The 13,148-nt window shown below is 41.2% G+C and overlaps 1 protein-coding gene across 2 annotated transcripts in view; it reads right to left on the reverse strand.

Annotated features, from left to right (window-relative positions):
• ca10a (carbonic anhydrase Xa) overlaps window positions 1-13,148 on the reverse strand; it is a 212,032-nt gene that overhangs the window by 29,132 nt on the left and 169,752 nt on the right. The gene's annotated exons all lie outside the window — the stretch shown is intronic.

The following is a 13,148-nucleotide window of genomic DNA, read 5'->3' on the forward strand; positions in this document are numbered from 1 at the left end:
TAACTGAAGTGCAGATGTTCCAGCTGTGCATCACTCCACCAAAGGGTGACTGCCTCCTTCACTCCAGCTAAACCAGTGCAGTTTTATTTAGAATTGAAGCTACTAACAAGGGATGAGATCCAACCATGTGTCCAAACCATTCTGTTAAATAGTGTTGCCACAGAAGTTGTAGAGGGAATATACTTGGTACCTCGCTTGGTACATTCTTCTACCACAAAGAGGCTGTACGGATGTGGCTTTAACAGGACCTTAAAGAGTTAGATTAAGCTTTACTTGCCGACTGAATAGGAAAACAAAATGAAATACTTATCATGTTGATTAAAACTGATCTTTTTAAATCTGTAGTTGTGGAACAATTATTACTGGAGGCTATTGGTACATTTTAAAAGAGGGTTACCTCAGTTTCTGGCTCCTGATTGACTTGACAGAGTGATGAATCATTTGTCTAGTAACAGCTTTAAAACACAAGTGAGGAAAATGAGGCTCTCCTGACATCTTTTTCAGCTATATGAGCTTTGGTTTCAGTTCTAAGTTAATGCTGTTGTCTTGCATTTTGACAGCTTTGAATTAAGGGTTTGGTTGTAGCGTGTATCATCAACAGAGCTTACGCAGGAACAGTCCTGAGGGCTTTCTTTAATTAAGCAGCAATCTGAGCAGGAGGGAGAGGAGATGTGGTAAAATGCAACAACACTTCAACGGACATGGGAGAGTGTGGAGCCTCAAGTGAAAAGAAGGGACAGGTTAAGATAAAAAAAAAAAAAAAGGTTGATATCATCAGAAAACGCTCATGATTGATGTCAGGTTTAAGGGGAAACACGGTATTGCAAAATCAATGAATAACAATCCTTACGTAGCCCTTCTTATTTATTCATAATGGAGAGTTGTTTCAAAGTGAAGCATTGATATTCACGCCACGACTTTGGGTGGACTTCCATCTCTCTTATCTGCCTCTTTCTCTTCTCTCCTCTTTCCACTCCCTTGGCTTCCCCTCTTCTCCCTTATTCCCTTTACCACTTGCTTTCAAAATGATCACCCCACCCCCCTACTCAAAATCCCAGAGAAAGAAGTCAGCCCACACACTGTAAATATTTCATAGAAGCTCAGAAAAATCAATGAATTGAAAGGAGAAAGAGAGAGGAAGAGGGAGCGATGCAAAGAGGAGATAAGTACGAGGAGCAGAACGAGAGAGGTGTGTTGGATTTAGTTCCCAAAGAGGATAAGGTCGCGAGTGAAGGGAAGTCTTTTAGGTTTACTGGCATGGCAAAGAAAGTGAGGTGGGACCCCTGAAAAAGCCAGAAAAATCTTATCTCCCTCAGGACCTCTTGTGGCTATTATTCATGAGGCAAGAGTGGTGCAAGGCCTGTGGACTCTCCTAAAACATCAGAAATGAGGAATGTCCACTGTGAGATAATTGGCTGAAAATATGCAGCCATGCAAAGACACAGGATTAGGTACCTCAGACATGCTACATTAGCTGCTAGCTGGTGGACACAATGGAGCATTTAGCGGCAAAGGAGCCAGATATTTTTCTCAAGAGCCGGTGGACCAAAACAGCTAAAAGTTGGTGGATATTCGATATCCATTAAACATGCAAACAGAAAACATGACTTAGATAAATGAGTGTTGCTGGATCTTTAAACAGACAGTAGTTTGTTCACATGATTGATGAAACTATTCTACAAGGCCGCAATATGTCAGATCTGAGTGACTTTTAGAAAAACTTTAATCTAATTTAATCAATTTAAGGTGGTAAATGATTGTGGTTCACAAGCAGCTATGTCCAAGGTCAAACTCCCTTTGCGGGACGAGGTCGGGGTGGACAGATGGGACAACAGAGACTGTGCTGTAACAGCCTCCACTCCTCTGGTGTCAGGCTTTCCGCCATGTGGCTGCAGGGATCCGCTCCCATGAGCGTTAGTGAGGTCCAACGCTGATGCTGTGTGATAAGGAAGAGACCTTCCTCAAACTCTTACAATATTGTGCATAGTTCCAAAGGGGCCTTGTGCAAAAGTATGTGGACAGTTGTGATGCACAGCAGAATTATGATGCACATAAAGGGAAAATACAGCTGGAATATTGAGTTTTCCCTGCCTTATAGCCTCACACCATTGTTTCAAACAGTGTATGCTCCTTGCACAGGATGCCTTTTTTTTCCCAGCCAATATCTGTTGTTCAGGCTGATTGCTCATGTCAGGGTAAATGGCTAGAGGCTGGCTGGGAGGCGCGGGTAGTGAAGTGTGGTTGGAATGACAAAGGCGAGGAGAGTAATCATGTTTGTCTTACAGTGAGACTGAGATATGGAGCGGCCGCTAAGAGAGCTTGTACAGTAAAAAGCAACTTCTGTTCTAATTGGTAATTCTTTCATCTCCTGGGATCGATAATCTTCGGCTACTGAAGTGCAATGCTCACAACAGCAAAACATCACGGTAGAAACTCAGATACTGAGAGGAAAAAAAGACTAAGAGGCTGTTCGTGATGCAATCTTAGATATGCAAATGATCAGCTTTAAAGATGGTGATACTGAAAGGAAAAACAAAACTCTGCTGGAGCACAAAAGCACTTTTAAATCAAATCCTTCCTATTTTTTTTAAAGTGAAATAGTAAATCTTCTCAGATGAGGTTGAAAAAGATCACATTTAGTACAGCTGGTGAGAGCCAGACTGGAAGAATAAATGAATACACACTTGAATAAAACTTGCTTACTTCATTTGTCATGTTTCTGCTGCAACAATTACTAGCCAGTCAATGTGGTGGAAAGGTTGCAAACAAAGCAAAGGCACTATATTCCAATCTGCTTTCTCATTATTCTTTGGAGTTTCAACATTTCTGCGAGAAGTGAAGTAATTATTACAAGCTGTGGATTTCATATTTTCATTCTCGGTGTTGAATGTATTTCGGAAAATCACTGGCTTTTGTGCTCTATTCATGAAAATAAACCCAGCCTGTCAGAAAAGCAGAGGACTATGTGTTACTTGTGTATTGGGCCGTGATAAACATGGCTGCAAGACAATCAACGAAAACACTTGCAGTTGTCCAACTCATCTCGTGTCTCAACATTATATTATTATACTGATTATACTGTCTCCGCTTTTATACTAATGGCTTCCAAATCACATCAGGAAATGCTTTTCTGCTCTCCAGTCTTTTGTTGAGAGTTTTGCCGTCAACAGTAAACAAATTGTGCAGCTCAGTTCTTCATGCTATGATCCACATAATCATTCACATGGCCTGAAACTGAGGCTTTGTGGGCTTTCAAGCTAAATGGATGTCAACGAGCCACACGGTTCCACCGGGTCACATGTTCCTTCATTACCATGAACACACACTGTAGTTTATTTTGACTCCCACAAACAGTGTCCTGCTCCTGTCCTCCTGCTCACTAGAGCACCAAATGTGGATTAATCCACAGCGGAAAATAGTCCCATAACAAATGCACTGTTTCCTTCTGTTTTTGGTAAACCAGCTGTTTCGGGAAATCTTTTTGAAACTGCATTTAGGAGCAGTTTTTAAGGAGTTTTTTTTAAGTGTGCGGGTCAACTTGCACCTTGTCTTGTCATAGGAAAAGCACAGGTGTTACTTATTAGTGTGTGACAGTGTGACAGTGAGCCAGAATGAACAGTACCTGAACCCTGAAACTGAAGCAGATAAATGAAATTCAGACATCTTTCATTCTGTTTTTTACACCTGTGCTTTTCCCACTGTGACATGTCAAAATGTCCTCAGCGAAAAAGACCATAGTGTGTGTTCCTGCCATCAAAGGCCCGACGCACCGGGTGGACGGAAAGACATCAGGCAATGATGGTGCATGAGGGGAGAGGCACAGGTACAGGCAGGAGTTCCACAAACAATGGGAACTTAGTTAATGTGTGACACAGCTCATTGATGCATTTTTAGATTAAGTGTGATTTATATTTGCTGAATAAATGTCCATAAATCTGCTTAGAAATCACAGAAAAAAGACACTCAAGAGCTGAGCATGTTTTCAAGTTTTCTTCACTGTCACAATAATCCAGTGATAGCTGTCTGTCCATCCATGGGTATATCGTAAACAGGAACTGCTAGTAGCTAATTCAGCACACGTTTAATAGTGCCAGCTCTGCAAAATGTAAACAAACAAAAACCCAAAACATACTAACTGAGAATGTGTTTCATTATTTATTGTATTTTCTGCTGCCAATCAGTCAGGAAGTGGTGAAATGATAATAATTTGTCAGATTTCCTACATTTATGACCTGAACCTGGAGCACAGCAGTATGACATTATCCCTTTGATAACAGCATTTGAGCTTCCCACCCTGAGCGTGACCTCAGAGGAAAACGGCTGCCATGTGACTATGGTCTACACAGCTCTATAACAAAGACCAAGCCTTAAAGCCAAGGTGTGGACCAAGAACATGTCCCCAGTCTGGAGGTTTTTCCTTCTTCAGGCGGCACACAAACATACTCACATTCGAAAATACACACAGTTGAGTCTGGCAGCTTATCACAACAAGCGTACCAAAGAAATCAAAAAGACAGAGCTGTCAACAGTCTTGATTTAGATAGAAACTGAAATCAAGCAAACGGCGTCAGTGCTGAGCCTGACAGCTGACACAACATTACACACAAAGACACTGTGACAGCACAGTTCCAATTAACTGATGCACAGTAATGGAAAGAGATCACAATCATCAGCAATATATTCTAATGCACGGCTCGCCTGTGCATGCATGTGTAAGTATATTGAGGATTTTTCTGTTGATTAGCGTAAATTAAAAAGTGCCACCCTTTACCATTGTATATCATGTCATATGTCATTGCTGTGTGTCTCCTGAAACCCCCTTAATACACCTCATTTTGTTCAAGCAGCCTAAGCATGTTTTTAATTTGTTCTGAGAAGATTCCAGGGGCAATGGAGCTGAAAAGGACAATTGCACTGTGCGCCGGTTCTCCCTTAACAGATAGCGCCGATCACAACGCACCACCACATTAGAGGTAATAGCTTGGCGGATGTAAACAAGTCATAAAGGATATTGCTGACTGTCTGGGGCAGACTTGGTGGTAACGGGCAGGTACGGTAATAGAAAACATCAGTAGCATGCTGGTAATGAGAAAACACAAAGAACATCATAATTATCCGAGCGCACAGATCAATAGAGTAAACTACCTCTTGTTACAAGATGAAGTCTTCACTAACTACTGTGTATGATCAGCTATTAGACTGCAGTATTGCTATGTTTAGATGGAACATTTTAGTTACAAAAGCCACAAAAGAAAGTCTTGAAAAACAAGCAAAAAAAAGTTCTGATATGTCTGAGAACTGTACATGCCACCGCTCAGGCTAAAATAGTAAAGCAGTGGAAATGGTGATAAGCTACATGAATGCATCAGACAGTAACTGTGAAACGCACACGTGCTTTAGCAACCATCAGATGGGTTTTAATGTATTCTCCAAAGGCCTGCAGCTCTAAGCACTGAATCATGGCAAAAATGTAATGTGTTTGATTAAAATACAAGATGACTGGTGCTCTTTCATTAAGGTGTGCAGATGTGGAGAGTGAGTGGAATGGATAGAGATAGAGGGGACACATCTATAGAACACAGGAGGGCAGGAGGGGAAGAAATAAAGAGAGAGGAGAAAAGGGGTTTTAAAAAGACTCGCCGTGATGAATTAAATAGAAGCAGGGCTGTGTGGGTTGCAGCTCAGTGAAGTTATGGACACGCATTTCAGTACTGCAGTTCCAGTAATGCTACATGATGAGAGAGATTCAACACAGATCTGAGGCATTTGGAAAGAGATTTCGAGAGACTGTTCTGTCCTCACCAGAAAAACAACAGCATCGGTAGTTTGTTCAAATCAAACTGTTCACCAGACACGAAGGCTGGCATTGGGCAATTCTGAAAATCCTCCAATTAGATTCATTGACGGTGCGTTTTAATGTTCAGTGCTTATATTTCTGAATTTCTCTCTTGCTGCCAATCCAGCCCAGTCAAAGCCCGGATATGCTTGAAACACACCTCTGACTACATCTCAAAGCACTTACACCTTTTCTGGATTACCTACATAAAGAGGGGGCATACAAAAAAAGCTGTCATCATAAAACAAGGGACAAAACAGCATGAATCATAGAAATGGGGACAATATCAAGTGCTTTTGCACGGTTTCTCTTTGAAGGCGTTCATGGTGTTTCACACTTGAAAAGTGACAAAAGCAGTTGTGTGAAGAAAAAACACAAGTGCTTGAGAGAGAAATTCAAATTCTGCGTACTTTCACACAACTGTTGGGTCAAGTGGGCATTATTGCATGTTTATCAGTTGGAAAAGTTCCAAAAACTGAGGACATTTACATGTGTCATGATCTATTAAGAACTTGCTTTGAAGCACAGTGACGCTAAAACGCATGGTTATGGTTAAAGAGATAGCAGACACATTACAAACCCATCCACCACTATGACATTCACACTTTTACTTTTCACCTCGCTACATGAGGGAAACACTACTTCTTGCTTTAGCACTGAATGTTGGCACTGGACATAAACTGTGAAATGTGGAGTCATCCAATAAAACACCAACACGGTTCCAAGGGACGTTGGGCTGGTTCAAATGCTTTAAAAACCCCATGTTTAAGGCCTATAGCACCATAAAACCTTGTAGGGAGAAGGTGAGGAAGGATGGTTGGGTGGAGAAAGTTTCAGACTTTGACACCAAAGCCCCAATCTTTCCCGAAATAGGTGGAGCTGCCTTAAACAAGCATTGACTGTCGGGGTGGCTGATCTGAAAATGCTCACTACTAACACCATTGGTGAATACCTATGATAAAATAATAGGTGCAATTTTCTTGAATCGCCACTAGCTTAATCGTCATCGTGGGGAATTACGAGAATGGGCAACCACGCACTACTACGAGTGATAAATGATTCAGAGCAGGTGGCAGGTTTAACATCAGCGCTCACAAATGTAGAAATAATCCAACAGGCAATGGAGATGGGACAACCCAGAATAGTAAGAACAGAGCTGCTTCTGAACAATGTGCATTGCTCAGCTTTTCACGTTTGCATCACATTGCACAGTGTTGCCTTATATTATGCTATCACATGAACCAATCATGAAACCAATCTGGATGGAGGCAGTTTATGGAAGTATATCACTACAATCAAACAAGTAAATTCAAGGTATAAATGCATGTGTACGCTCAAGAACTATAGTACACATTTTCCATCCGTACAAGTTTATCTTATCTTACCTTATCTTATATAGTGAATAGACTAAAAAAAGAAAGCCAGACATTTCTCTGCTCCACATTGAGAAATGTCTAGCCTGGGCAGAAGAGCTGAAGATTCCTTGACTGTCTCTCTGTATTCACTTTTGCATAATCACATTTGATAGCAGGATTCCTCCAGAGTATAATGGGCAGTGGCAAAACTAAACGCACACAAACACTTTGAATCGAACCGCTGCGAAAGCACAAAAAGCACCAAATCCAGATAATACATTTCTCCTTTCAGTAATTCTCTAAATTGTTGGCTGTTGATAAAAGAAGGCTTGTGAATACTGTCGCAGAGGTTTCTTTAACGTGACAGCCTAACAGCCTGCTTGAAAACAGGGAACACTCCTTCCCCCTTTCATCACATTAGAAGAAAGTGGTCAGGGGGACGCGTAGTTAAAGAAAGTGATTATGTTACATTTTTACTTCTGAATGCCTCTCTGAGCCTTTAAAGCCGCAACCACATTCCTTCTATTCCCAAGCTGGTAGCATGTTTGTTTTCGTGTTCCCGATTATCTAGAGACATCTGATGTGCCAGAATGGTGAATTTCAAAAGAGCTGCTGGACCGTCTCCCGGATCTGATGATGATGATGGCATTTTAAGATAACTTCTCATGTCATCAAAACAAAACTGAAAAATAAAAAGCACCGGGACTGCTGTTAAAGGAGGCTTTTGGTGCAGTATACCAGTCTAAGGCATGTTTAATGAATGTCTGTGTAAACCATGGTCATCAGGGGATCGTCACGTGAAGTCTTTTTCTGCAGCTCCTCTTCTTCCTCCTATTGCGTGTCAACTTTTCCTCAATCCTACACCTAGGTTTGTTAGGGAAGTTACTTTGAACCCTGGAGCAGATTGCCCCTTTGTAGGTTTTGTTTGGACCTGTGAGAACACAGCAATCACAGCCCGATTCAGACCAAAACCAACTGGATCGAGTTCTTTTCGAGGAGGTTTGGTGGTACCTTTCCAAAGCAAGCCGCGAGCTTCGTTTGGATGGAAAACATGTGGTCTCACACAAATTGTGAATTTTGGATTCCCTCTTAAAATAAAAATGATATGCCCAGTGTATGAAATATGCAAAACCCTTATGCTCCTGAAGAAGACACGAGTAAAACTGACAGTTTGCCAGAGGGTGTGAAGGTCAGAGGGTGGATGAGTTTGCACGGCTTTGATAGCTCAGGTTCACATCCCAGTTGATACCAGGAAGTTTTTCAAGTTTCTATCAACCATGTCCAGAAGTACTGACAATCCAAACATTATTTATAGCCAAATAAAAAGGTAACAGCAGTATGAAAATAATAGATCAACATTTTAGGAAATAAACGTTTGATCAAATCAGCCGTGTTTGTGTATGTGTGTTAAATATTAAGCTGGAATAAGGAGGAGTTTGCCAAGCTATGTAGGGTCTGTCCAAAGTTCAAATACATGCCTATATAACACATCTAAAGCTCACTATCTTACACCAACCAGTCATTCCAAAATCCACAATCGTTGGAACTACTCTGCACCCAAGAAATAGTCCCTGTGAGTGCTGTTGATAGTGTGGTCTGTGGAACTATCCAGAGTAATGGGAACGCTGTCTCAATCATCTCCACTGCACTGGCAGCTTTAACTCTAACCTCAACCAGACTTTCTCGAAACTTCGTGAAAAAATGTAAAATTCTAGGAAAAATTGCTATCAGCCTCAATTAATTTATTAGTGTTGCCCAGAATATCTCCTGCTGCACAAAAATATGTAACTAATAAATTCAATGGCTCTCATAGGGAATTGATGATGAATTATTGGTTGCTTTAATTTTCATATAAACATAATATCGCATGCATCTCATAATAATACCTCAAAATTATTGTATTTCAATCAAATTTTGTAGTCATTCATGGTCCTCAGAGGATGAGTCCTAATGACTTTGGTGATGCTCCAACATTTCATAGAATTCCACCAGCAAATTTGGTTTACAGACATTTCCTTTGGCATTGTGATCAGGTAAAAACCTTTTTCCAGCACTCTGGTTTATGGCCTCAGCTACACTTTGTCTTAAATGCAAATAAGCAAACATCAGCCTGCTAAAGTGCCACACTAAGATGGCGAACACGATAAACATGATTGCTCTGTGAAGCCTATGTGCACCCAAGTGGCATGTCCACTGATTTGAACTAAACAAACATACTTTGAATATCGCTCTAAGCAGATCAGTTCTGTCCTCTGCGTCTCGTTCTGATGATTGCTCTAGTGAGTCGCCCCAAGTCAACACTGGATTCCTTGGCAGAGGTTTCCTCTTCCTAACAAATCTAACCTGCTTGATGATGAGTGGCCACTAGCCCTCTGCTGGGTGTGACTCTCCTCCTGATCTTGTCACTCTCTTTGTCATTCTTGCCATGGCGCAAGCTTTCACTCCAGAGCCGCCTGGCCAGATTAGCTGTCTGCAACCACCACTGGAAATCAAATAGCAGCTGATAAGGCAGAAAGGGGGAAGATGAAAAAAGCTGGGCATAATGTCATAGCTTTGCTATCTGAAAGTTGATTGCTATCAAAATACTGGACAAGGGCTCGGTTTTGGAATTCAATAAGGGTACAAGAGAGTTCAGCGAGCTCCCAAATTTAAAAGTTCTCTCACTTCTGGCAAAGTCATATATACGTATATAGTGTACAAGTATCGAGAGGGTGAATAAAAATAATAGACTTTTTCTTCACTCCCACTTTTCTGACATTGTAGTGCTTACCTCAGGGCAAAGACAGGCAAAGGCAGCCAATAGCTTTGATGGAAGACAGGTACGACGATAAATATTTGATGCTATTGACGGGTTGTTGTGCTCAGAATGAGAGTTATGGAACTAGTACACCCTAACATAATAAAAGGTACTCTCTTGCCAGCAAACTGACTCTGCATCTGTGTGTAAAGTAATCATTGGAAGAGGTGGTATCAGGTCCAAAAGCTGTTAATGGCTCAATACTTTGATCCAGAAATACTTTGGAAACCTGCTGAGTCAAGTAATAAGAAGAGCCTTTTAAATGCAATTAGCTGTTTACATCAGAGAAAAGGTTTTGACAGATGCTGCAGAGAATTTTGAAGAATGAGATGAAATCTACGTCGAGCTTTGAAATGCACATTATTTGCATAAAAATGTAACCAGCCTTTAAAATAAATGGAACAAGGATAAAACAGAACTCGAGAATGGTTATTTAACCTTCATGTTTAACAAATATGGGAATAAAAATAGGACCATCTGGCTGTTTTTCTCTACTTGAATCCTCTTCCCACAGAGTTATAGATGCTGTTTCCCTCTGATCAAGTCTTGCTGCATAAAATAGAAGAGGAGATGAGAAAGATGAGGCATTCCTAGCCGTCTGCTCCCGGCATCAACTTCATCAGCATCAGTGCTTTCTGGCTGAGTGACAGTGGGCAGGTGTAAAGTGGCATCCATCGAGCCCCTGATTAAGACCGTAGCCATGCCAGCGAGATGACAGCACAGGACAGGCCCGATAGGAAGTGACGCTCTGGAACCTGTCCCACAATGCCATCTGTTTTCTCATGAGCCACGTCACAGAGGGTAGAGGGAGGGTGAGTGGTAGCAAAGTTCATGCCACTGATGGAAGAAGAAACCAGTGCTTATACGCATACAAACAGCAGAATGTGCAGGCACTCTATAAGCCCAGGGGTCTGCACCATGACTGTAGTGTAAAATAACTTACTTTCTGCAGTCACAGTGACACATTCCTGTATTCTACTCGGATTATAAGAGTGTTAGAAAGACAAGGCTTGCTCTACTATTTCAATATGGGTGATTGCAGTGGTGGGGAGTGACTACACTAAAATCCTCTACTTGAAGCTGCACCTACCAAGACTCTTATATAAACGATGGATCAACTGACTTTGTGAAAGAGTTTGCTTGTAGTGATAAACCCACAGAGAATTTCCTCCTGACTCTGACGGTCCCCTCAGCCTTACGAAGCATAATCTTTCGGCTCGCTGTCTTGGTTTTACAACCCATAACTTTACTGTTTTGGTCACAGTCACGGTGCTTTCATGGACCTCCTTTCCAGCTGCATCAGGCAGCTGTTTTTGCAGTGACATGGCTCTGATAAACCCACTGTACACTACCTGTTCGGCACCGAAAAGCAGGCAGAATAGCTGCACTTTGTTCATCAGTTTAAGAGCCAGATACTTCCCTTAAGAGTCCAGAACAGAGCTGAAAGGGGACTGAACGTTGGACTTAAACATACAGGACTCCAGGTGAATGCTAATGTTGCTCTGTCTGCTGGGTGTTTTACAACAAAACGCACACTTTCCCTCCACAGTGTCCCAAAAAGAATCAATTAATAGTACAATTTCTACTTGAGAATTTCCATTTTATGCTCTTTTATAATTCTGAATTGAATTTGAGTTAAATCTAAATTGAGATTCTACATTTCAGAAGTGCAAACATTAAAATGTTGCTCATATACTAAATCATCAACAATAATAAATATGATGTATACAGCATATGATAATACACTAATGAAGGAGCATTATACAGACTGCACCAAATTATATTTTGCGCATAATATAGCTGTACTTTTATCATAGAACATTTCTTGAAAGTAGTACATAGTATGGGTAAAAGTAATGAACCTGAATGCTACTTGCACTTGGCTGTCAGGACAGGACAAAATAAAGCCTTGTCCATTTATAATCATAGGTTTGCTAAATGCTTCCCAATTTAGAGATTTATGTTCACCCTGCCCAAGAAAATTGGTCCTTGATTGTTCCTTAACCTTCAACACAAATACAAATTCATCAGATTCTTTCATATGGAAACCTTTTTTAATTTCGCAATCCGTAAGAAGTTGTCTAAGCATGAAGAACACTGTGATGTGATCATCCTTAAAGTAAGCCATTTTGAGATTGCTGTCAGCTAAAAGTCCTTCCATTACCATGAATGCATGCAGGAATGGGTTATGGCTTGAATATCCTGTGTGCACCTGTGTGACATTCACACAGGGGTCTTGAACCCTCAAACATACCTCACTGCTCAGAGGAGGAAAGGGGGTCAGGATTAAATGAAATTAAATTAGCTTCAGAGTCCTCATTCACTCGCTGCTCACTGCTGGAGCTCTGCTCAGATTGTGCTGGCATCCTCATTAGCAATCAGACAGAGTGCGGGACTGCAAAGCTGCTGTCGGCCTACTTATCATTGTGGGGTGGTTAAAAAGCAGAGCCATATGTATGCGTCAGCCTGCATGAAGTACTGTATCTTATCTCTGTGTGAAGATCTGGATTCATAGCACAGCTCCAGCTGCTCTCCTGCAGGAAAATACTGCGGCCATTTTTCAAGTGGAAAGCCCCATATTTGTGTTTTGTTCTGTGCTTCGGTGCTCTGAGTGGTTTAGAAAGCACTTAAGCAGAACAAAGTCTAAGAGTAACTTTAATTTAAAAATCACTTTAGCAACTTAAGAAACACATTTCAAGATGAGGGACATTAAACCCAAACAGATTATGGCACTGACATTCTGTACTGTCATGCTTTCTGGGATTTAGGGTTGATACACAAAGTACCTCAGCTGGAGAGCTTTACGCATAATCAAAAATTACATAAAAGGAAGAAATAACATTGTCATTTTGCTCCATCGCAATTTGGTGAGAAGACGGAGAGCTAAAGTAGAAAAGGGGCACTGATGAAAATAGCGAGGGTGGGGATGGAGAAAGTGAATCAAAGAGATGGAGAACTGGAAAACTTGTCCTCTTAATGTGTCTTAAAATAGGGTAGGTCGCCCACACAGACACTTTGCTCCTGGGTACTTGGCTCTGATTTATTTATTTTGTTTGTGGTAAGGAACGATCCAGTGGGCATGGTATAAGGGGAAAGCCCTATGCCTGGCCCTCAGGCTCACTTTATGCAGCTAAGGCAGCAGTAGCACTATTTATAAATT

The sequence above is a fragment of the Chaetodon trifascialis genome, chromosome 21 (assembly GCF_039877785.1).
Source record: "Chaetodon trifascialis isolate fChaTrf1 chromosome 21, fChaTrf1.hap1, whole genome shotgun sequence".
NCBI lineage: Eukaryota > Metazoa > Chordata > Actinopteri > Chaetodontiformes > Chaetodontidae > Chaetodon > Chaetodon trifascialis.